The following is a 27,591-nucleotide window of genomic DNA, read 5'->3' as shown; positions in this document are numbered from 1 at the left end:
AACCTAAAAGTTGCTGTACATGTTGGATTACGTAAATACGTCGAGCAGAAAGAAGCAAATACTGTATAAAGGCTGATAAAGAATTTTTCGTGTACACTGTCAGTCCCATAAAACACCCAATTTGAAATGTCTAAATTTACACATTGCAAAATCAAAACCGCAAATATCTCCTGAGGCAGAGGACGATATATTGGCGGGATATCAACCAATGCCATTAGCTTAATACACGTTTTACGCAGTACTAACTAGTTTAAGTACAGAGAGAGCTCCAAAATGACTCACATGTGGCTGCCCTCTAGGTTTAACCAACAGGTCAAAGCATGAAGGCCAGCGTATGGTGCCGAGTTGCCTGTTGTTGTGACTGACAATTCACAATTTTTCACGAACACAGCTCGTACTGATGTAAATCCAGAGGGTTAATGTCTGAACAACAAACGAACGGTAACAATATAGATGCCAGTCAAAGTCTCCTAATTGAGGCAAACAAAAGTTCACTTCTGATTTTCCACGAAGGTTCGTTGTAACACACACACACTAGTAACTGTCCAATTCAGATACGAGGGCGTAATCTTCAACGGTCGACGTACACGAGGTCGTCATCAGGAGTGAACTGAACTTCGGTGCTGGCTCTAGGCCCTAAATAGTTGTCTCCAGCCAATCAGGTTTGGCATAGTGATACTTCCTGTAGGCCGAGGCCCGAGCTCATCCAGCAAGAAGTGGTGCTCGGAATGTCTGTTTCCATTATCTTATATGTAAATACCCGGTGTTTACCACGGTCCTTTCGCTCTCCATAGACAACCTCGTCCTCTGTGGTGTAACATAAGTTGCCGGCCCTCAGGGGCTACCTTGGCTCCAGTATAACACCTGTACAGTGCAGCCACACACTGCAGCAGATTGCAGTGGTGAACAGCTGACATGTGAACTCATAAAATAAACTCTTAATATAGGGATATCAGAAAAAGGCAGATAGGATAAATGTTAAATCTGACAGATGATTAAGCTGAAGAAACACATTTTGTAGTTTTAACATATCACTTTCACAAGCATTTTTGAAACGAAGATTGACGATCGCCACTATAAAGAGTTTATTTTTGTAATATATTAGATAATCTACTGTTTGGAGGTATGTTTTATTTATCGATTTGTACCGTGAGATAGTTGGACACACCGTAACTGCAACCCGGAGCGACAACAAATATCGTACTACGTTCGTGGTACCTGTTGGTCGGGCGATTTATTCCGTGTCGTCGATTTGTGTCTTGGAGATATGATACGAGCCACAGAGAAAGACCGGCCGTGATGATGTTTATGACACCACGGGGACAAGACAAAACCTGTTATGTGGATACTCTCAATAGGAACCTGTAAGAGAGACCGGTCTTTGTAACGTACAGATATTGTAGACAAGAGTGCAGTATACGAGATGCTGTTAATGAGAATCCTCGCATTTATTTCGAATGTCTCTGAGCACTATGGTACCTAACATCTGAGGTCATCAGTCCCGTAGAACTTAGAGCTACTTAAACCTAACTAACCTAAGGACATCACACACATGCATGCCCGAGGCAGGATTCGAACCTGCGACCGATTTATTTCGAGAGTTTGAAGATGGGACTGAACTCTCTAACCTCCAACAGTAACTGCAGCACTTAGAGAAAAGAAGTTCCATTACAAGAGGTTGGCGAGAGTGCTGAAACAGTAAGGTGTGCAAACTTGAATAATAGGAAGTCTTAACATCCGATGAGACTTTACTTCTTCAACCGATATCACTGTACAGAACCTACGGAGAAACGCTTGTGCCGACCGTCGATAAAAATTCAAAACAAATGCGACTAGGAATAAATAAAATTTACGAAAAACAAGTAGCAAACAGAAATTGGAATGTGATCGGCGGCTTTCCTGGCGTATGTGTTGTTTTCAGGGCTCTCGGCTGTCCAGCCGGATGTGATCGTTGAAGTCCCACGATATTTCGGCGAATAACCTTCCCGCCATCATCAGGTGGCTCTGATGAAATGGTCTGTCTGCTCATTGTCACTGTTATTTAATTTATGTCCGTCAGTCGGCGCTCGCAAACGGAATGTCGGCGCCGCAACCGGAAGTTCGGCGGCCGCAATCGGACAGTCGGCGCAGGGAATCGAATAAATGACACTGACAATGAGCAGACAGACCAATCCATCAGAACCACCTGATGATGGTGGAAAGGTTATTCGCCGAAATATCGTGGGACTTTAACGATCGCATCCTACTGGACACCTGAGAGCCCTGGAAACAGAAATTGGAATGTTTAAAGACAACTGCTGAATGTTGAGTATGCAGCATGCAGATTTGCGTAAGTTGATATATGTTCTCAATAGCAACGAAAATCAACAGTCAAAATTACGCTGCAGTGCATAGATATATCATCAGGACAGCACGTAAACTATTTCGATGGAGACTGCGTAACCGATGAACAGTTGTTAAATCCTTCGAACCAAGTCAAGAAGGAGAAGAAGTTCACTAGTCTACGAGTCGGAAGATTTCGACTTGGACTGCGGAGGGCTTCGCTTATAAAAATCCCACTATCCCACGACCAGTCAAAAACAACAGACACGGATCCATGCTGCCGCACGTCAACCAGCAGCGGCGATAGTATCTACGGCGCAATCACGTTCGGCGATGCAGCGCGACGTACACAATGATCCAGCTCCTCTTCGGCATCAAGTAGAGCCGATATGCTGTAAATAACGCTGGTTGGTTACTTTAAACCTTTTTTTGTGTTGGTGCTTGTGTCGTGGGGTAAACTGCAAGTGAGCTTGAAAGTAGAATATATGGTTGCACTGCAGTGGCGTAGCTATCCGTGTTACAGTATTTAGCTGAAACCAATTAAACATGTGTTATTTTATACAATGAATGCCTCAGAAGACGAAAGAAATGACTGCAGAAATACCTTGTATGTTCAGGATATTTAGTAAACAACTGGCTAATAATATAAAAAGGAAATAAAAACAGCAGAAACAGCACTAAAAGAAACAAACACCACACTATAACAACGTCATTTAAGGAATAGGAAGAAATGGGAACCAGCATATTGCTATTACTGACGAAACTTAATATCTTAACGTCGTCATCATTATTATAATCATCATATCCAGTTTTGGTGTAGGCATTCTGTTCTGTTCTAGTTTCAAGTACATTGCCGCTGATCTTCCCATCTCTTCTTTGGACACCCAACATTCCTTTCCCCTAGAGGTATATATCTGTACATTGTTTTAAATATTCGATCTCCAGGAATCCCTTGAATGAATTGATGCTATTTCTTTCTGTACTCCTCTATTTTGTGAAATAAGCTATTGGCTCCCGGTTCATTCCTTATTCCTCCATTTTTATCCGATCTATGAGTCTGCAACCAGCCAGAAGTCTTAGCAGTCTCATCTCTACTGCCTCAATTCTCTTACTCTGACTGACGGTTAGAGTTCAAGTCTCTGACCCTTACATCAGAACTGGTACTGCCATCACATTATAAAATTTCAGTACTTGTTCTTTCCTTACTTTATTTAGGGGAGTTCAATTAAAAATACCTATCAACTGGAGGAATTTTTGCAGTTTGTATTTTTGATCATTATGTGTGACACATGAGAGCTCATATACCAGGTATTTTAAGGTACTTGTTTGCTCTATAGGCTTATCATCCAATTGTTGATTTTACCCTTAAATGCTGCTCTGCCATGTCTTTATGACGTCGTCTCTGTATATATTAAACAAGGTGGGCGATAAAGGACACCCTTGTCTTATTCACCGATATATGTTTCTCGTAAATGGACTTCCTTTTTTGTGCATCAATTTTGTTGTATACGTACATACTTTGAAATAAATTATTAGTTGCTGGGGTGTACCATACTTTTATAAAATTTCCCGTCATTCAACTTCGTTAACTCTGTCAAAACCTTTCTCATAGTTAATAAAGGCTATCTATGTAGGATGATTCTGTTCTCTATGCTTTTCAATAATCCAGCATATTGGAAAACCACTGTTAGTGCAAGATCTTACCATCTGAAACCGATTCTGTTCTTCAGTGAGAAACGTTTCCGAAAGCATGTTTAGTACATATGTTATTAGTTTCGCATATATCTTGTATCCACAGTACCGAATACTAAAATCTCAATATTATCACATTGTTTGTGATGACCTCATTTAAATATTTGGATAATAACTTCTGTTAGCCAATCCTCTGGTATATTACTGTATTTTCAACAATGATTCCAAAGCATACTTAAAATCACATTGAGGTTATGTTAGCTGGTGTTTTCTGTTTTTTTTATGTCTTAACACAACCTTCCGCTGATAGAAGATCATCATGCTCGTCGCTAACTACAGTTCTTACGTTCTCTGTCCACAAATACTGGAATTAATCCGGCCACTCAGACTGTAGTGAGGTTAATTTGAACCATATCTCTTTCAAGTCTGTTGTTTCAGCATCCTGAAGGATTTAGTTTGTTTCCCACGTACACCATTTTCCATTTCATTTAGAAAATATTCCTGTATTTGTTGTTTTATTTTTCTCATTTCTCTTTTGATCACTGCTGTTTGTCGCTTATGCTCGATACGGTTTTCTTGGTTCTTTGACTGAAAGTATTTCAGATGGGCCTGTTTCTTATGTTTTATGATCTCTGCTAGTACTTAATTCCCGATTGGGCCGGCCGGGGTGGCCGAGTGGTTCTAGGCGCTACAGTCTGTAACCGCGTTACCGCTACGGTCACAGGTTCGAATCCTACCTCGGGCACGGATGTATGTGAAGTCCTTAGGTTAGTTAGGTTTATGTAGTTCTAAGTTATAGGAGACTGATGACCTCTGAAGTTAAGTCCCATAGTGCTCAGAGCCATTTGAAGTATTTTTAGAATTCCCGATTGGAGGTCTTATTTTGTTTTTATACTTTATCCCTTTCCTAAATCTTCACTAGCAGCTACGTTCATTATTCTATTTCTGTCCTCTCTTCAATAGTGTACTGGTTATCTGACAGGTGTTTTATTTTTTACCTAACGCTTTCATTATAACAATCTAATGATTGTATCTTGTAAAAAATGTATTTATAGACCTCTTCTCGTGTTTGTGGTTTGACTGTGCTTCTATCGTTCTACAGTACGATCCTAAGTTTTCATATTACCAGGCTGCTATACACATGAGGACTTATTATACCCAAAAGCACGTCCTCTTGCATTGATGCATGTCTGTATTCGTCATGGCATAGCATCCACAAATTCATCAAGGCACTGTTGGTCCAGATTGTAACACTCCTCAACGACGATTCGCTGTAGATGCTCTAAGGCGTCTGGATTTTACGGTTCTTACATGAGCTTGATCCAAAACTACAGGACGACACAGTATGAAATCCTCAGAAAATAATAATTAAATAATATCAACAGAAGGCAATTTCACTTACTCTCATGTACCAAAAACTAACAAAACAACCCTTACCAATATGGACAATGGCATGGAACAAAGAAGTTAGAGTGAAACGAATTTTGGAGACGAACCGAGCAGGTGGTTGATGATATAAAACTCCCATTTAGCAAGAGAACGGCGAGCTTCAGTGCAGAAACAGATCAATACATTATTACTTTCAACGTAAATTAGGCTGGGACCGAGGGTAAGTGTCTGTACGTCTTTAACACGGCTAGGCTGCGACCCAGCAAGAAAATTAATAATGTATTCACCTCTAGCGAGATGGTGATTGGCTGAAACCATACTTAATGATGCAGACGCGACACGGTGGGGATATGCCCATTATATAAAACCAGTTCGAGACTTTATGGCTCTATCTTTCTCTCTAGTCTCACGGCGGATAGCACAAGTGTGTGGAAATAAGGGAGCACGTTGAGAGCTTTGCTTTCTACGAAATTAGGACGATACAATTCATATATCATGACGATAGATATCAAAGCGGTAGTTAACTATTTCTGCGGGAATTTTTGCTGGCAAAGAAATTGTGCATGTCACTCCAACCCATAGCGAGTGTGCAATAGCCACTATTTCGACTAGGGAAAGAATAACGATCCACGGAATGTAGGAAAGTTGCGACTGAGTGAATTCAGTCAAGGCCAGAATAGGGAACTAACGTTTCAGATCCAGTACGGAGACAACGCCGTTGCAGATGTCACTTGCTAAATTACCACAGCACATTAGGCCACAGTAAATGTTGAGTCTAGATTTTGCTCACTCCAACTTGCGTACGCTTTGACCATTGAATATGACAGTTAGGATAATAACCTACCCTCACATTGAGTACACGAGAGTTTTTACATTGGTTTAAAAAAATAAATTTATTCTCTAGTAACTCAGTGCATTGATCAGCTGTGACAACGTAGATTTAAATGATCTGATCTTTCCTGTGATACAAATTTATCATGTGTAGAGATAATGATTTTAATAATCGTCATTTCAATATGTCCAAGAATTAAATACTTTGTTATTGAGTGTTAAAAGTAATTGAACATGATTGTTGTTTATCACTTGACCCTGAAAGCAACGGCTGAAAAATTATTTTTAGAATAAAAAAGGGAATAGCAGTATTGTCTGTCTAGAATATACCCCAAACTTTCACTTTTATTAATTCATGCATTCTAGAAGGGTGACAACATTATTTCTAATGATTTTTTAGGATGATCTGCACCTGATATTAACAGCCTTACAGGGCTAGTGTCATATTTATTTAGAACGTCTACTTCACACCCTGGACTTGAGAAGACAGTTCAGATGTTATGTCCATTTGGGCGCTAAGTGATAAGCTATGTTTGCACACATAACTACTCTCACTCTGCGGGTACAAGGCTCGGGCGGATGACAATCCCTCACTGTGTCTGGTGGGTCACGTCGCCCATGAACAGCCCTTCTTAATCTATCCCAGGCATGAGCGATAGGGTTCATGTCTGGAGAACATGCTGGACACTCTAGTCGCATGAAGACGAATTCCTCGCCAGTATGCTGCCGATATGGTTACACTATCGGTCGGAGGATTCCATTCACGTATCGTACAGCCGTTACGGTGCCTTACTTGACCACCAGCGGCGTACGTCGCCCCAGATAATGCCACCCCAAAACAGCACGTAACCTCCACTTTGCTGCGCTCGCTGGACAGTGGGTCTAAGGCGTTTAGACCGACCTGGTTGCCTCCAAACACGTCTCTGACGATTGTCTGGTTGAGGGCATTTTCGTGATCCCAATCAAGAGTGGTCCAATCGGCATGTTGTTGGGCCCAACTATACCACGCTGCATGGTTTCGTGGTTCCAAAGATGGACCTCGCCATGGACGTCGGGAGTGAAGTTGAGCATCATGCAGCCTATTGCGCACAGTTTTAATCATAACACAACGTCCTGTGGCGGTACAAAAAGCGTTATTCAACATGGTGGCGTTCCTGTCAGAGTTCTTCCAAGCCATAATCAGTAGGTAACTATCAACCACTGCAGTAGAAATCCTTGGGCAGCCTGTGCGAGGCATGTCATGGACACTTCCTGTCTCTCTGTACCTCCGTATCCGATCAACATCGCTTTGGTTCACTCCGAGACACCTGGACACTTCCTTGTTGAGAGTCCTTCCTGGCACAAAGTGACAATGTGTTATTTTCCGTGTAGGCATGGTTGAAGTACAGAAAACACGAGCCGTGTGCCTCCTTCCTGGTGGAATGACTGAAACTGATCAGCTGTCGGACCCCTTCCGTCTAATAGGCGCTGCTCATGCGTGGTTGTTTACTTCTTTGGGCTGATTTAGTGAGATCTCTGAACAGTCAAAGGGGCTGTGTCTGTGATACAATATCCACAGTCAACGTCCATCTTCAGGAGCTCTGGGAACCGGGTTAATGCAAAACATTATTTGATGTGTGTATTTGTCATCTGTAAGTGGTTGAAAATAGTAAAGGCTCGTTACTAATCTGCATTACAGTTTTTCGTGTGTTCTCATGTGGCCCCATTGTTCCTCTAATGATAAATTTACCTATCCTTGCATTGAAATCTCCAGCAATTATTAAATATTCTGCTCTAGATATTCCAGTTATGGTCATTTGCATGCATTCGTTGGTTGCTCCCATGTCTTCTCTCTTTCCACGCTATTGCGCATATACACCAATAATTCTCATCAGTTTCTCCAGTACCTTTACCCTTAAATGAATCAATCTTTCACTTATGAATGTATGGTATTGCATCCATTTTAAGGCATACTTTTGATCTTAACTGCAACTCAAGGTCTTGCCAGTTCAGCCCTACGTACTCCGCTGTATAATACAACCATCAATTTCTTTAGAGCTTCTACTTTATTCTTTGTTTCTGATGTTACTGCTATATCAATTTTTGCTGTGTTTGATCCCCTTTTCGTTGTTCTTCTTTAGCGTTCATTCCTCTAACATTCCATTTTTCCACTCCTTTTGTTTTTAACCACTTTCATCGTTATTCTTAACAAAGGAGCAAAATTTGTAGATATTGAAACTGTGCTATTTAGTTAGAAAGGAACTATATGAGCAATTTAAAGATGAGTGCAAGATCTTTATACTAATTAAAATTTAACTGAGCATAAATTTAACACAACACACTATCAGATAGCAGACACACAAGTATGGCTAGGATCGTTGAAGCAAAGCAAACATTCGAATGTAGCCACAATTACAGGCTCTATATTTGCTATTTTTGAGGTGTTTGTGGTCGACGTAGGAATCGACGTAGGCTCTAATAAAGTGCAAAAAAGAACTGAACAGTATTTAGGTACCATAATCTAAGGCGAAATCTGATACGACGTAGAGTGATGTACAGAAAGTTTGGGACGGATTAGCAAATACTATAGAAGGAATCCCTGAGGTAGTACGATATCTAAGTTCTGATACCCAGGCACCGAGAGACAGACTGTAGACGGAATAGGAGGAGACTACTAGTGTCCTAATGGCGAAATCTTATAAAGTAACCAATTCTTATTATGTAGATTTTAAACAAACATTTACTTGTACCTGGTAGTGTGCAAAAATATACACTGCTTGGAAACCTAGGTTTGAAAGGTAATTATACTGTACTGAATATATTTATAAAGATTAAAACTTTGAGGACAGTCCGTGTCGGGGGAGGCCGGATATACATGAACGCAGCAAAGCATGTTGCAGATTTTATTACTAGTGTTAGAAGACATTGAGCAGGGAGACACCTTAAGTGGTTTGGTTTTTTATGCCGAGGACAACATAGTGCATGTCTGATGAACTGTGCCTCTCTAAGACCAATATCTGGACTGATAGCATGTTTATTTTACGACTTTTTTTACTGTTCTCTATTGCTTGAGGCAATATCATTTATTGTTGGTGGAAGAAAATATTGGGAGTTCAGTTTAATATGGCGGTTTAAACTACTGGCCATTCTATCGGACAGGAACGTAAAACAATAATGATGGACATTGGGTCAAAGTATTTTATAGCGTGTGAGACAAAGTTTATCCATGAACGTATACCAGTATTCATTAATTATAATACTGATGTAATAAAAATGTTATGTGTCATAAAAAACATCCCTTTATATCTGACGTAATTTACATTAATACACTCCTGGAAACTGAAATAAGAACACGGTGAATTCATTGTCCCAGGAAGGGGAAACTTTATTGACACATTCCTGGGGTCAGATACATCACATTATCACACTGACAGAACCACAGGCACATAGACACAAGCAACAGAGCATGCACAGTGTCGGCACTAGTACAGTGTATATCCACCTTTCGCAGCAATTCAGGCTGCTATTCTCCCATGGAGACGATCGTAGAGATGCTGGATGTAGTCCTGTGGAACGGCTTGCCATGCCATTTCCACCTGGCGCCTCAGTTGGACCAGCGTTCGTGCTGGACGTGCAGACCGCGTGAGACGACGCTTCATCCAGTCCCAAACATGCTCAATGGGGGACAGATCCGGAGATCTTGCTGGCCAGGGTAGTTGACTTACACCTTCTAGAGTACGTTGGGTGGCACGGGATACATGCGGACGTGCATTGCCCTGTTGGAACAGCAAGTTCCCTTGCCGGTCTAGGAATGGTAGAACGATGGGTTCGATGACGGTTTGGATGTACCGTGCACTATTCAGTGTCCCCTCGATGATCACCAGTGGTGTACGGCCAGTGTAGGAGATCGCTCCCCACACCATGATGCCGGGTGTTGGCCCTGTGTGCCTCGGTCGTATGCAGTCCTGATTGTGGCGCTCACCTGCACGGCGCCAAACACGCATACGACCATCATTGGCACCAAGGCAGAAGCGACTCTCATCGCTGAAGACGACACGTTTCCATTCGTCCCTCCATTCACGCCTGTCGCGACACCACTGTAGGCGGGCTGCACGATGTTGGGGCGTGAGCGGAAGACGGCCTAACGGTGTGCGGGACCGTAGCCCAGCTTCATGGAGACGGTTGCGAATGGTCCTCGCCGATACCCCAGGAGCAACAGTGTCCCTAATTTACTGGGAAGTGGCGGTGCGGTCCCCTACGGCACTGCGTAGGATCCTACGGTCTTGGCGTGCATCCGTGCGTCGCTGCGGTCCGGTCCCAGGTCGACGGGCACGTGCACCTTCCGCCGACCACTGGCGACAACATCGATGTACTGTGGAGACCTCACGCCCCACGTGTTGAGCAATTCGGCGGTACGTCCACCCGGCCTCCCGCATGCCCACTATACGCCCTCGCTCAAAGTCCGTCAACTGCACATACGGTTCACGTCCACGCTGTCGCGGCATGCTACCAGTGTTAAAGACTGCGATGGAGCTCCGTATGCCACGGCAAACTGGCTGACACTGACGGCGGCGGTGCACAAATGCTGCGCAGCTAGCGCCATTCGACGGCCAACACCGCGGTTCCTGGTGTGTCCGCTGTGCCGTGCGTGTGATCATTGCTTGTACAGCCCTCTCGCAGTGTCCGGAGGAAGTATGGTGGGTCTGACACACCGGTGTCAATGTGTTCTTTTTTCCATTTCCAGGAGTGTATGTGGCAAAGAACACAAATTAACTAACGTTAGACAGCAAACAGACTGTCGAAACTAAATTACTAAAGCTATGAGGAGGGGGCTAGAGTCGTGCTGGGTTACATCCGGTACAGCTATTGCTCGCGAAAAGCAGAGATCCACAATTCCAGTCTCGGTCCTGCAAACAGTTTTATTGTGTCAAGAAGTTTCACATCAGCACACACTCCACTCCAGAGTGAAAAATTAATTCAGGTCTTCAGAACTGTCTCTACTTCCGTTTATCATTTAATATAATTGTATATCTTAGTCATTTTTACACTTCAGAGGATGCTACTTTAAAGGTAACGATAGTGAGATACTTATTTAAATGACAAGAAGTATCGTGGAGAATGGCAAGTATAAGGGCTAGAACAGTTTATGTCGCGCCCATCTGTCAAGCTGACGCAGGATCGTTAGGTTAATGGAAGGGCTGACAGGTCAGTGCTAGGTGCCGACGCCATTTTGCCAGCAAAATCAAGCAGCAGCGAACTCTGAAAACAGTTCCGGCGGTCGACTGCAGGTGGTCGGCCGTCGTCGGTTAATTTCCGCCAGCAGGAGCTGCTCCTCGTCGGTCCAGCCGCGCTGCCGTGTTCCAGCTCCAGCCACTACATTAATCTGGAAAGGGTTGAAGGCTGGGCTCACAAAGGACCAGGCCTCTTACCCCGTGAGGAGGATTGAGCCCTCGACTGTTGTTGCTGAGGAGGGTCAAATACCTCCTCCACGGTCGCTTTGTAAAATACTCGAACACGTCTTCGTTTATTGCGCTGTCTGACCAACTAAGCAAAGTAACTTAAGACGTCAATGTTACTTTGTACACCTAGACATCATCAGCGGGTCTATGAATGATTTGATCTATAGTTATGTGTGACAGGTAGAACGGCCACCACAGTCCGTAAGTGTTGATTTAATGTTGCTGTTTGCGATCATGCCAGACTTAGCAGAGAGATAAAGTTAAAACACCTTACGGTGCAATTAAAAACGTGGGTAGTAACATTAACAGTGGAACGGGAATTCCATAGTTAAACGATGAGGAAAGAGCGGATAGGTGCAAGGAGTACACTAAAGGCCGATATGTGAGGGAGGATTTGTCTGATAACGTGGTAGGTGGCCCATATGGACGATGTACGAGATCCAGTATTAGAATGGAAAGAGCTCTAGAAGGCTTGGGAACAAATATATCGGGAAGAATAGACAACATTCCATTCTGTTTCCTAAAATCGTGGAGGGGGGAGGGGTGGGGAACGACGGCTCACCGACTATCGACTATACATGTTGGTGAGTAGAATCTATACTTTACATAATTCCGAAAGCAGCAAGGGCAGATAGAAGCATAACCAGCTTAACATTTCAAACATCCAAGCTGCAGATAACAATAAAATAATAAGCACCGAAAAGAAAACAGAGGGTTCCTTAGATGACAAGCGCCGGCAGCTCGTGAGCTGGTGGCTGCCTATGGATCACGGGGTTCCGGGATCGTTTGCCGGCCGAGTTGGGGACTTTCCCTGGCCGGGGACTGGATGTTTGTGTTGTCCTCATCATTTCATCATCATCATCCTTCGTGACAGTAGCTAGATTTCACTGTGAGAAACAAATTGGACTATGTAAATGTTGGGACTTCACACGGGCGCTGATGACCGCGTAGATGAACGCCCCATAAACCATACAACTTCATCATCAGGTGACAATCAGTTTCGTTTTAAGGAATTAAAACCCCCACAGACGCAGCTGTGACTTTGCGCTAGGTAATGGAAGCAAGACTGAAGGTAAGACAGGTGCATAAGATTTGTCGATCTGGAATGCGCTTTCGCTAGTGCGTAATGGTAGAAGATCGAAATTCTGATAAAAAGAAAGAGTAAGCGACACGAGAAGACGAGTATTATATAATACGTACAAGAACCGAGAGAAAACAAGACGACTACAAGATCACGAACGATATGCTCCGACGTACAGTCTTTTGCTCCTATAGCTTAATCTACACGTCGAAGAAGCGACGACGGAAATAAAACAACGGATGAAGAGTGGCGTACAAATGATATGATACGCTTATGACGTGGCTATCCTCGGTGGAGGTGAAGAAGAATAGGAGAAACTGTTGAATGGATTGAACAGTATAACGAATAGATAATACGGATTGAAAGTAAACCAAAGAAAATCGAAAGTAATGAGTAGTAGAAATGCGGAAAGCGGTGAACGCAGAATCGAAATCTATAAACACGAAATAGAACAAGTGAACTAATTATGCTATTCTGGAGGAAAAATAACTAGAGGCGGACAAGGTATGGAGGACACAAAAAGAAGAATATACTCGTACAAAGGGCATTCCTAGACGACAGATCACCTAGTATGAAACGTAGACCTTTATATGACGATAAAATCTCAGAGGCAGTTTGGTTCAAATGGCTGTGAGCACTATGGGACTTAACTTCTCAGGTCATCAGTCGCCTAGAACTTAGAACTAATTAAACCAAACTAACATAAGGACATCACACACATTCATGCACGAGGCAGGATTCGAACCTGCGACCGTAGCGGTCGCGTGGTTCCAGACTGAAGCGCCTAGAACCAGTCCTCAAGAACTTAGAACTACTTAAACCTAACTAACCTAAGGATATCACACACTTCCATGCCCGAGGCAGGATTCGAACCTGCCACCGTAGCAGCGGTTTCGGACTGAAGCGCCTAGAACCGCTCGGCCAGCGCGGCTGGCTCAGAGGCTGTTTATTTGGAGCACAGCATTATATGGTAGTGAATCATGGGCAGTGTGAAAACTGGCGCAGGAGTGAATCGAAGCATTTGAGCTGCGGTGATATAGAAGAAGCCGACTGATAAAGTAAGAGATGCGGAGTTTTGCCACATAATAGACAGAGGAAATAACATACGGATATTATCGACACAGCTTGGAATTCATGCAACAGATAACTTAGATCGTAGGCTGCAACTGCTATTCTGGGAAGAATAGTTTGTTACAGGAAAGGAATTCGTTGCGGGCCGTGTCAGACAAATCACAAAATTGATTATCCTCCACTATACACACACACATACACACACACACATACATACACACACACACACACACACACACACACACACACACACACACACACGCACACACACACACGCACACACAACTATTCTGTAATGGTATGTACAGGGCGTGAACAGCGGAGATACTGATGACTGTGAAGGACACGGAGTTCCCAAATACTTCTGCTTGAATTTGAGACAGCTTAATCAGTAGATGTCCGGGTTTAAAGGGGTCTTACTGAACGTCCTCATTTACCTCTGAGTCGAATCTCGTTAAGAACAATTTTGTGGAACATTCACATGTGACAGTCACCTCAAGTATGGAAAAGTTATAGCAGCCATACTCGTTGTTACGGTTCTGGTTCACCAGTCTGATCACCACAGGGGAGGGTCCCCCTGCTCTACTCCAGGGATATCGCCTCCCCCTCACAACAACGCCAGCCAACCAAGAAATAATGATTGACTTCCTGCAACATAATATGTCGTTACCCACTATTGGTCAGAGACTGGGAACACCTGGGCTAAGGTATTATCTTCCATTAACACTACAGTACAAGACGCAGTATTTCGAGTGATGCAGCGGAGAGGAAACAAGGACTGCTGATGAATGACGACACCCCGTGCTGAGCAACAAACCTAAAGCGCTATTCTGCACTACCCTAGATGACCGTCGTCCGCGAATATGGCGGAAACTTCGAGATAGAGCCTATTCCTCCCATGGTTTGGAGAGGCGCAGCGGTTTTGCTTCTTGTGGCATGGTGTGTGTGTGTGTGTGTGTGTGTGTGTATGTGTGTGTGTGTGTGAAGTCATTTGGTATAACCTCAACTCACGGCTGGTGCTGTTAGGGGAACTGATGTCTCCCACATCTTGCATCGTCATGTGTTATCTGTAATGCAATATTATAGTGGTGACGTGGTACTGGACAGTGCTCCTCCACACACAGCACATATCTCTATTAACTTTCCATATGACGCTGAAGTACTCCTGCGGTCATCAAGTTACGCCAAACAGTCTCCAGTGAACATGTGTGAGTCCAGCTCGGACGTCGACTCAGTTTTTTTTGCCAGTGTCCAGGACATCAAGGACCAGTGGCAGGTGTTGTGGGTCACCTAGTCTCAGGAGACGACGGCTTTGTCACACTAATCCCAGCCAATCAGGGCTTACATACTGGCCAGTAAATGTAAAACGTCTTACTCGTAAGTGGGCTCATACCGCCAAGTACGATCTGACTCGACTTCTGTATAAAGTGAAAACACATCGCACACCCCCTGTCCCTCTGAAGTTTCGTATCCCTTTCCCCTTCCCAGTACTTAACCTTTTTTGTTTGACACTGCACTTCAGTCAAGGATTTAACACATATATTGAATAAAATACGGTGTCCTGTGAACAGATTACTTCACGAATGTAGTCGTGTTAACGACGGTTAATCACAACGACTGTTTTTATGGTTTCGTATCTCAATAGGTAAGATCAAAACCCTTAGTGAATTACGTTGTTGTCCGTCTGCCTGTGTTTCTGTCCGACCTTATCTCAGTAACGTGTTGTTGTATGAATTTGAAATTTGTATCACATACTAAGCTCAACGATCTCTTCGCGGTGTTAAAAATATGTTAGATTCTAACGTAAATCAATGCAATCAAAAGATACGGCCGCTCTTTGATACTCGCAAACTCATTCATCAACAACAATAGCGTGCCTTCCTTTGCCCAGGAATCATGAAATTTGGCTAGATACAAGGTTTCGCAGAGCAAGCAACGGAAAAAAATCCAAACACTGATAATTTGTAAGAGTGTGACATATATTTTGTGTTTTGTAAGCTTACAAAGAATTCGTTACCCATAAAAAGTCTCAGTATCTACTTTAAGAAGGTATTCATTACTAGTTAGAGTGAATCCCGAGGAATTTTTGTGTTCATATTTTACAATATTTGGGGCTAATTGGCTGAGCTAGGATGTAGCGAAGTGCCCTGTAGCTATGAAAACGATTCCTTTGCCGACTAGCGCTGATAAGGTCACGAGATTACTACGCCACCGACTGCTCGTTCTACGAGTAGATGCAAACTTTCTTAGCCAGGCATGCCTACGACACGTACAGAAAATGTAATGTTTCAAAGCAAAGTAATATTGCCAGTTAATGCTGAATCGGACTTCCACTGTTTGGAGTGAGTTTCGAACATTCTATAAAATACTAATTGAAGTATTCCACAGAACAATGTGACCTTTGATTGTGAAGATGGCTAAAATAGCACTGTGAGACCTGTACTATTTATTCTCTGGACCCCTCTGTTCTATCGTATCAGTAATAACGACAGAGACAACAGCAACTGCAGGTAGCATAGCGTCTTAATGTGACTCCAAAACTAATAAAGTAAATGAAAACTGACAATAGCAAATGTGAATTTACGTAAGAAAATTTTTAACTTAACAGCAAAACTTTTTCATAAGTCTTGGAATTCCCGGAAGTGGTATCTTGCCAGTATCGATATCGATAACAGGCAAATTGTCGAAATCGTGACATTCTGGATTTCTGGGATGGATGAATTGTCTATTAGCCCTGCGGCTGGCGTGCTGAAGATAATTACGACAGTGGGCGCTTGAGGCACTTAGAGCCGCCTCAAATCAAACACTATTTAACTGACAATTTTTTAAGTTTTCTGGTAGAATTTAAAGAAGGGGTTTTGAGCTACAATTAAGATCGTTGTAGCTACAGATTTCAGTGTTTTTATAGGCCTTTCTTAAAGGAAGTCTTCTAAAAATGTATAATGAAGAGAAACGTAAATACTGTATAGTCGTAATAAAGAACAGGACGTCCAATTAAGGAAATATTATCGTGAACGCATATTAAGAATCAAATACTTTGTTCCTCTGGTAACCGCTGCAGCCATTACAAGTCACGATGTTGTTGCTGTGTGGCTTGCAATCAAATCTTTAGAAACTGCTGCAAGTCGCAGTTGTTTTTGTTTTTTTTTTCCACCACAAAGATAGCACCCTTTACACTTCCTGATAACCTCTCCGTTACTTACCGCAATTGATCGATAGGATGACAGAAATCCTTGGATGTCCCTTGGTACAATAATGAGTTGAGCAATTTCTTTCAACTGTCTCTCCATTAGGATCAAGGCCACGTTTATTATGTATGTGCTACTTCTGATCCTTTCATCAGAATGAATTGCGAAGAAGAGCACTTATGAATTAATTCCAGCAATACCCAGATTTCGGAAAATCAAGGCCAACGACCGTCTTCTGGTTGTCTTCTGAGTGAAGTAAAATGTACGCATGTAATCAACAGTATCTATGCCATCTTTGGTTGCTTTGTAGTCCAGATTTACAAAAGAACGTGCTCTAGAAGTGTCTATTACATCAGTTTCATGCATCGCCGACCGAAAAAGTATAGCCTTTAGGCACGAAACAAGACAGAAGTCATCTTGAAATCCGAAAAGAGTTTCCAGTTCCTCGCTACCTGTTTCGTAAGAATTCCGGAAGAATTTCCCTCTCGTTCTTTTTCAGTGTCCCTATGAAGGTTAGCCAATTTTCTAGAAGATACTGTTATAATGTACAACTACTATAATAGTTGTCCATTGTTACATTCCTGGGAGTGCTCTTGATAGGCTCAGCTAATCTCTTCACAAAATCCGTAGGCAAGTTAGGATCCAGGATTCTGTCTGCCGCAGCGTAAAACGCGTAAAAAGGCTTTGCTATCGCACAGTGCGTACAATTTCAAACCATAGGCCTGCCTGGCAGGCTAATTTGGCATGTACTGCACAAAACCTCAACGTCCACGAAAACGAACAAGCTTTTCGTCTATGTTTGTGAACTACCCTGGCCTGTAGTCGTTTCTGCAGTAGTTCAAAAACGCCCAGTGGAAACCGCGGATGGTAGCTATTTTGTCAACTGCAACTCGCTCTATTCTCGTTGAAGTAGCTTCAAACCTCAGTGACCATAGCAAGAACAGAAAGCGGTTGTAGGTATAAACTGGTCTGAGAATAATTATTCGCGTACCATTTGATGCTCACAGCTCTAATAGGTTTGTGCGTCCTTTTGTACGGAAATGAGAAACAGTGCTCCTAAAAGTGCCATTATTTCAGAGCCAGAAGTATTTATGGAGTCTCTGCCCCTCGAGTAATTCACGGATGACATCTTGTTATTTGTACATCTATTGGTGTTCGCAACAACACAATCAGTTATCTCAGGATAAAATAAATATTCACAAAACTTTCAATTTTAGTTTTGGTTCCCGTATCACTGCGTTCCGGAGCAGCTAATACCTTGATTATATTCCTACGTTTTGTTCTACGCGGCCCCACTGACGGATTATTTATCCGTAAAGTTCCCTGGTCTTTACCAATATGAAAATGACACTCATCGCTTCATAATTCATTCACTTCGTTCTCGCCATCGTACAATTGTTCATATTCACTGGAATTATCTGCAGACTCGATTATGTCTGCCTCATCGTTGCTTTCAAAGAGACCAGGATAATCCTCTTCCTCAGATTTTACAAGTGGCTCTTTTATTATTTATTATTATTGGGTTTTGAAACTAATATCTAATTTTATATTATTCTGGTTTTAAAATGTCTGAACTCAAATGCAAGTCAGAATCAAATTAAAATTATCTTTATCCAAATAAACTTTCATTTAAAGCAAGAGAATAACGTACTTGAAAAATTACGTATAATAATATTAAATATTGAATTTTGAAAGCAATTTTCCAGATATTGCCACCATAGTAATTATTAATTGATATTTTCCTCGCTAGGCTCCTCTACCGAGATTGTCTGTTGGCGAGTATCATTTTCGGACGTCATTTACGCCTAAAAGTTATCGGGCTTTGTTTTGTGGATAGTGAAATTCTGGATGCATGCTCTATTGTGAACGCAAAATAAACGTATTACACTGAATGCTGTCGTTAATTCGCGATCATTCACTAGCAGACATGCCCACACAAAGTAAACCACATTTAATTATCAAATTCATCAAAAAGAAAGCTAAGGAAAAGAGGTATGTTAGTCGTAATAAAAAACACAATGAAATTAAATAGTAATTATTAGGCAAAATGAGATCAAATAACGTAATCTCTTCATAACAGACCAAACAATATACTTTATGACAGTACGAGACAATGGCTGAAAAGGAAGAGAGACAACAAAGAAGTTGCTTGTCCTTTTTCGCTTAAATTACATATATAATCCAGTCACAGAGTTATTAATTCATTGTAATCGCAGAGTCTATTGTCAGCGATAAAATCGTCTCTGCGCTACTGCGCGAAAACACACAATCAAGAAATCCGCTAACCCTTGGGAAAACATTTCAAGATGCTTTCAGAGAAAGGTGCTTCGTCTGGTGTCAAACTTTCAAGACAATAGGAAAAGCATAATACTAATCTTCAGTAACTAAATAATCATTCGCTCGAAGTGTTTTTATAGGATATAGCTTCTGATCTTGAGAAAATTCAGCGGAGGTTACGCCACATTCAGTTATATCACCGTGTGCGAGCGGTTCGCAGTGCCGCCTCACTGTAGTTATCCACTTCGCAGATAAACAACGGCTCTTGTGGTCTTACAATGCGACGGTAGCGAAACCTGCCGCCTGACACTCTCATCGAAGTGTATCTAGCACCATTGTTACGTGCTTGGCCCGTTAACTTAATTACGGAAAGAAAACTGAACTGGCGATACTGTATGCCACCAGGTCCCCACCGCAGGATTAATATATAAGTTTGTCCGTTTTTTTTAGATCGCCAGTCCGGTGCCAGGTTTCATTTGGACCTCCATGGTTACTTCTCCACTGCCTATCTTTTAATCGGAGTGAACCATCCAGTAGCATAAGTTATGTAAGGTTAACAGAGCGCCTTATCTGTGAAGGCGCGAAGTTGTAACTGACAAAAAATGTAGAAAAGGAGAAGAAGAAGGGGGAATTAGGAGGAAGAAGAAGAAGAAGACGTATAAAGAAAAGGAACTATTTGGAAGGTTGATAATTGGGGTTAGAGGAGAAGGTGTATTGAATGATATCAGTAGTAAATTCGTACCGGATTTTCTTGAGCTACATCTTCCTTCCTGGCTCAGAGAAACTTGTTTCTTTGTTTGTTATTTTCCTCCATAGCACAGTGTATAATATGCGGTTGTTTTTCTGATTCGTACTTGTTTCTGCCGACAGGCAATGAAACAGTGCTGAAGGTTCGTATTAACGCAAGTAAAGTGAGTCTGGATAGCGTGTTGTACCATGTTTTAAAGGAAAAATGCCCATAAGGATAGTACACTGTTTGTGAACTTGTTGCATGTTTGCTGGAGCACTGCAAGAAGATGTCACACGGGCGAGCTGATATACAACGCGCATCCGGCTACTTCAGCCATGCAGCGGCCACAGCAGCCCGTAGCAGACCAGACAGCCACACGCCTCTCCGCGCCGTAGCTGTCAACACCGGGGGCGGTGCCCTACACGGAGCAAACGCGCCGCGCCGAGCGCCGCTCAACAATCACTACGCACCGCTGACCAACTACAGCATTATTGACATATTCCAAAATATTTACACAAACTGCATAAGATGTCAATGAACTCGATTTTTGACAAACATAGAACACTTATTATGTATACCCGTAAATTGACGAGAGGAAATGAACACTAACAAGTTTAGGAGATGGATTTGTAACACGTAGGTAGTGAGAACATTATGAAAGTGACGTTGTACTAAATGATTTAAAAAAAAAACTAAGTGATATATCCTAGGACAAGTGACCTTGCAGTATATCGCAAATTGATAATTACGAGTTGTTAAACTCACACAACAAACTTTCGTTGAACTGTATGTTACTGTGATATTATGTAACCGTTGATGACAAACTGCTAAATCATTTCAAAAGAATTACTGTTAAAGAGACAAGATTAATCATGAACCAACTGGGATGGCTGGGCTCCGGCACAGTTTCGCCGAGGTTTCCTGTCTGCCTTCGCCCAAATGGGGGAGCCATGAACATATATAACCCTGGGAATAATTAGAAGAGCCATTCCATAAATAAAAAAAACGGAATTGTAAAGAACGTTACTGGCACCATTGTGTCAAAGTATGGAAACTCTTTGCCAAATGTTGCCAGGGGGCAATGTAACTTTCCCTGGCAGCACACACACTGTTAATCAACTGAAATGACGTTTAATTGTACTATGTACGCCGCTATGAAGCAATTTGTATCTACTGTAATTGTTTAACAAAAAATATTATTTAATTTTGTATAAAGGACGTTAGTTACTATTGTAATATTTTCTGTAATAATATTCTCGATTTAGTTATGATTGTTATATTTATATACTCATAATGTAATTACGAAATATGTTAATATCTGCGATGAAAAAATGTAAAATATAGCCACAGAGGAGAATAACGTTTTAAGATTATAAAGAGATATTCATAATCAGCAATAGTATAAATAGCACTACATAATGTTCATTCTTTGTCGTCTCCCTCGAGAGCTGAGAGAGAGAGGAATCTGTGACGTAGCATTATGTGAATGAGTCTTCGACCATAAATACAATAGACTGGCCCTGACGTCATTTTCGTAGCTCCAACATCTCAGGGCTAAAGTCACGTGAATGTTGGCAAAACATGGTTGTTTCGTGTTGCGCTTTCGGCTGTACTCAGCGTTTTGTCGGGGAAAATGGCATTACATTTCACGTGTAAGTGTTCCTGTGATGGTGCAGATGCGTTTATGGAAATCTGCTGGAATGACTTTTATGTTTTTTACACTTGAAATAGAGTATCACGTAAATTAAAGTGTTGAAAGTGATGCCTGTGAAGTCAGACTCATATTCCATTTTCGAAAGTATCTGTGATAATTCGGTTACAGAAGTAAGTATAGCTGTGTCTCGTTCCTACTCATAGGTTCCCTAAGGATGAAAACCGAAGGCAGCTTTGGATACAGGCTCTGAAATGGAAAAACTTTAAGCCATCTGCACATACGCGCCTTTTTGTATATACAAGTGAGATTATAGTAAGGTAAGAGCACCTATAATCGACACATGAAGAGAAATTTTTTCTACCTTCTGATACTATTAAATAAATGTAGGCTCCAAAATTATTTTCTGAAACTTCAAAGTCTCACCTTTCATCTAAAATGTCATTTTTTTAAACTGATAGTTTAAACTTTTGTAAAAATAGTAGGAACTGAACCTTTAGAGTGCACCTAAAATTGATACTCTAAAATGGACCTGCTCCTAAAATCGACGATTTTAGCACCTATAGTTGACGTAATTCCCATATCCCATTTTCTTTTATAAGTGACTAGAGCTCAAAACGCGGCAAATCCAATGTTAGAAGTTTTGACACAAGCCCACTCTTACCGTTTAAGAGAATTTTAACGACATTTTACTTTAATTGATAGTTTATAGTAATTTCGTCCCGCTGGCCACCAGAGGGGCGTTCGATGTATTTGTTAGATTTTATAAATGGTACTATGAACAAATCCAGGTCAAATGTAGTTCTGACATAATTTTTCGCAAATAAAAAAGTAATTTTTGTTGGAAACGTTTGGCAGTCAACTGAGAAATGTGGGTAAAATACGATACAAACATAGGATGGCAGACCGCTGATTTGAAAGCCCGCCACGTTTTGCCAACAGTCACGTGGTTTATGTTGGAGCCACACCAGCCCTATAGCTTCTGCACAGCAAGGCCAGTCTACTAGTATCTATGGCAGAAGGAATGAGTAGACTTCTTTTGTCTGTATCTATCTTTCCGCCATTAGAGGAGAAATTATAAAGGTGTGTAATTTTAATTATTGTTATGGTCTAAATACATTATAATTTATCAAAATTGTCTATTACTAATGTAAATCAGCTTGCCCATGTCATTTATAGTAATTCTTTAAAGAATTTTCAGCACTTTTAGCGATTATCGTTGGTGTTGCTGGGCTGTGCCGCGACCGAACGATTTGCAGCGGCGGCACATTTAAAAAAATGTTCCGCTATAAAATTAACCAAACCCGTAAATCGGGAGCAGGTAAAATTAACAGTGAATTACGAAATGTTTTTCTTTTACAGCGATCCTGAGGCTGACTGAATTTATTACTGGTTTTACATTTGTGCATTCATAGGCGGATAATTAACGTTGAAGTTGTTTATCAGTTGGTTCTTTCAATTTCTAAAGCAAATAACTTAAACGTATAGTGAAGTGTGTTTTGTCAATGATAATTAAACGTTCCGGTCGGCTTGGCAATGTTTAACCATTTTATTTTAACAGAGACAGACTTGTGTTCCATAGCTAACGCCGGGAAAGAATTCAGTAAATATTTAAAAACCCACTGCATCTAGAAAAGATGTGCCAAGGCCGAAATACGTGAAAAATTTAATTTCAATAATTTTCAAAGTCATAAATGTTATTAATCAGGTAGTTCGAATTTATCAGCATCAGAGGATTGCTAAAGTTCACGTAATTTTAAACGTGCTTAATTCTGTCGAAATGAATTCTTATTACCACACGTAAGAAAAGTGGTTCTACAACAAAGTTCTTACTGAAAGAGTAAATAATGAATATATTTAAAGCCATTTCTTCCCCATTTTCATCCATTCCTTTTACATTATATATATATATATATATATATATATATATATATATATATATATATATATATATATATATATAATGTAAAAGGAATGGATGAAAATGGGGAAGAAATATATATATATATATATATATATATATATATATATATATATATATATATCATCAAACAGACTAATAACGACTGCACAAACTATTTCATTAACCACAGGTTTTATACAACAAATGAAAAACATAAGATAACACTGCTTAAATTCAAACAATCTGCATTGACCAAAGTCCTTATAAAATCAGTTAGATAGTGGGTACAAACAATAAACTTAACATTGTACACTACTCCCAGTTATAAATTTCATTTAATCTCACGCTTTCGATCAGTTGGTCTGCTTTCTATTAGTAGCCTAATCCTTGCACACTACAAATGTTTATATGTGGTCAAAACGAAATCACAATCCTCTTTTTGTATAGCATAGTAACAATACATAAAATGATGGAAAGCATTCACTGTGGCTGAAGTGTGCTGGCTGCAAATTCTTTTTATCAGCCATCTGTTGATAACAGTTTACCACCCACAAGTTATATATTACTCCATTACGGAATTTAATTCATTAACTAGCAACTCTTCCAAATTTCTTAAATTTAATAGTAAATTACATTAAATGTATGCCTATTATAAAGTGTACAAGCCACCAAAAAAATTAACCTATTATTTATTTAACATTTTCATTGTGAATTACTACCAAATCTGACGATATGTAGCTGATACTTTCATGTTCCTACACGTATTTCAGCCCTTCACTGCCCCAGCTGTAACTTGTATTTAGATGCACTTCAATAATAGTGTTCCAACATAACTATAAATTAACACATAATCCGCTTGAAACACAGGCACCCATTAATCATCACCTTAAATATTTCTTTCGTTGCCATCTTTGAATTCATCACCTCCATAAATTCTCTGTTTAATTCATTTGTATCTGTATTCAAAAAATTATAGTTGTGTGTAGCGGTGGAAGACATGTTAGATCATGAAGCTGGCATCTACATTTTTGACTGTTCTAATGAAAAGCCAAGAAACGTCTAACTGTTATGTAATCTAAATTACTGAAACCATGTTTCACTTCTCATATACCAAGTCAATAGTTTTGCAGGGATATGAATGGGATAGTTATGAATACGTGGCATTGCTTTTCTACTTTTCATTTGTGATGTCTTAGATGAGTTGAAATGATTACATTCGGAAGGAGTTGCTCATCTAAGATAACTGAGTGTTTTTGTGCTGTACTGCAAAGAAGGCAACCAGCAATGACTGCGTATTAATAGCGCACGCAGCTCACGGAAATGAGAAACTCATTGTACTGGATGTAAAAAATGTTAAACTAATTACCTTTCATTGAATTGTACGAAGTTTTTGTGTGAAACGTTTGTAGAGAAATTTCACAACTTAAGTCAGAGGAATTCATCCATGATGTTTTGTAACTTTCACTGTTTGTTCTTGAATTTAATGTTGTTTATATTGTTTTTTGCAACCATTAACAACTTTTTTTGTTTTCTTTCTCGTCTGAGGCTCTACAGAAGACATTTAGGGCAGGGATGTAATGTATCCATGATTCCTTACTCAGCGGTAATCATATGTAGCTGACATAGGTCTAGGGTAGGTAAAGAATTGACTGTCAAGCTCTGCCAAGTGCTGTGAAAGAAGGATGTTGTCAGTCAACGAGTAGAGTGGTTGCTGTAATGGCATATGGGGGAGGAGTTAGCGTAGCGGTTGAGTGTGTGCCCATTGCTGTGAGTTAACGTCAGCAGACCTAATGAACTCTACTGGCTAGCGACAAAGTATTTGTACAGACAAGTGATAATATAATACGGAGTTCCGGTATTACATGTTCGCGTCGGCCGCGTCGGCCAATGAACTGCGGTTGGCATCTCGTTTGCAGATTCTTATAACGGCGTTTGACGATATTTCGATGTATTAGACCGGTTTAGAGATTAGACGTGAACTGTTGTGTATGACAGAGGCAGTGACTGATTCATATTGGCTTTGATCATAACATATTTCCGTACATAGTGCAAAATTACATAATGTTGATTACTGCAAAACCTCTACTTATTGAATACAGAAATTATGATCCACCAAAATCCGGCTGAAACAGCTCCCATAGCCTTGGAAAGTGATCGGATCTTATCCGGTAGGTAAGTTATTAAAATAAAATGTTAGACTGTTAGATCACTTAATATCTAACAACAGAAAGTTTAATCTGAATTGTTCCACTGTACATTAGTATGAATCTGAAGTATACCATATAGCTATTCATTACCACCACATTAACTTCAAACTACATTCAGTATTATATAGCTTATGAATTCTCCGTGTTTATGTGGATGTGTTTGAGTTTTGTTCCATAATATAACCATATTTTTATTACGCAAATAATTATACGGCTGAAATGTGGCTAGGCCTCACTGAAGTCATTCACCCTACCCCCATAAAATTTTAGTAGATCGGTTCTTCTAATTTGAGACTTTTCTTTGACAATGCATTTGAAAGTAGAATTCCCTTATCACCAGTTACTGAACTGATTATTATTTTTTTTAAGCGCTTGGTGTTCAACTGGCATAAAAGCAACATTTCTCTGTGGGAAAGTGATTCACCTCATAAAACCTGATGTCAGACACACAAGTATATAGGTTGTTCATTACTAATATGGATACAACCTGGAATGTATAAAAAAATTTTTTAAAGAAAGCATAGCTGCAGAGGGAGGGCGTCTGGACGTATAACATGAACCACATATTGTATTGCTTACGATGGGTGAAGAATTGAAACTCCACACTGAATCACCATTTGGACCTAACTCTCTGCCTTCCCTTGACTGCGCATTACCAGCTGAGCCGTCCAAATGCGTCTTAGAGATCGACCCCGCTGTTAATCTTGTCCCTAGTGGCGCTGTGTATGTTTATTGCATTGATTATCGTTCAAAATGCCAAGTGCTATCCCCGTGGGCAAAATCTCCACTACTGAACTGAAACAAATTCCCAGAGATTCCTTCCCTTTGTGGAAGTCAACCTGTAATTGACTCTCTGAAATTACATAATTCTCTCGTTGCATCATACTGCATCTCCGACGACATGTGTTAATGCTATCCTGGTACTGCTGTTGTTAATTTAGAGCGATAGTATAGGCACTGGTAGATAATGCACTGCCGTGGTGTGTCATTTAGCATTAACCTCTCTATAATTTAAATAATGTAGGTGTAGTTATATGTCTTCTTTTAGCAATTTCCACTTATGTCCTTATTAAAGACATACAGTAACTTTCCAGCCAGATAATATCGTTATGGACACACTAAACTCGAACACGGGAATTTAATGGTAGGTGTTAATTGAAACTTAGAGCAGCTATATTTATTTGTTTAAGGGAGAAAGCGAGCAGTTACATTGCCCACTGACCAAGTCGTTGTTACTTCCGTCAGCATGTGTAGTATGTCACAGTATGAAGATAAATGTCATCTTTGTTGTGATTCGCTAGGCGTATGCGTACCGAGTTGTGGTGTGTCGTCGGTGCCGATCGAAATGTGCAACTTATGAATCAGATTCGGATCCAGCCACTCCTTTCTCTTTCTCTCTCTCTCTCTTTCTATCTATCTATCTATATCTATCTATCTATCCATCTAACTACAAATCACTATCAAGGCGATCTCGCTCGACTGTGCACTATACCAGCATCTGTGTTTAAATATTTCAATAAAATTTTACACTTCACCAATGATATTCGCACCTCGCGATAGAAATATGGGAAAATGAACTATGAAACAAAAACCCAGCCCCTGTGTTCGGAATTCAGGTGTAGTAGTCTCCCTGCAAATAACAACATAGAATTTCACTGTGTGTTGATACAGTCATGTAGACTGTAGTTCGATTAGAAAGGACTTTTGGTACCAATAAAGATCGGTAGTTTACGTCGCACGAAATTCCTCACGGGAACTGTTATCAGTCGTGTTTCCTTGCCTAGCAGAGAAAAATCTTCCACAGATTAGCA

The sequence above is a fragment of the Schistocerca cancellata genome, chromosome 6, assembly GCF_023864275.1.
Source record: "Schistocerca cancellata isolate TAMUIC-IGC-003103 chromosome 6, iqSchCanc2.1, whole genome shotgun sequence".
Classification (NCBI taxonomy): Eukaryota; Metazoa; Arthropoda; class Insecta; order Orthoptera; family Acrididae; genus Schistocerca; species Schistocerca cancellata.
The sequence above is the reverse complement of the archived record's forward strand: the minus strand, read 5'-3'. Positions refer to the sequence as shown.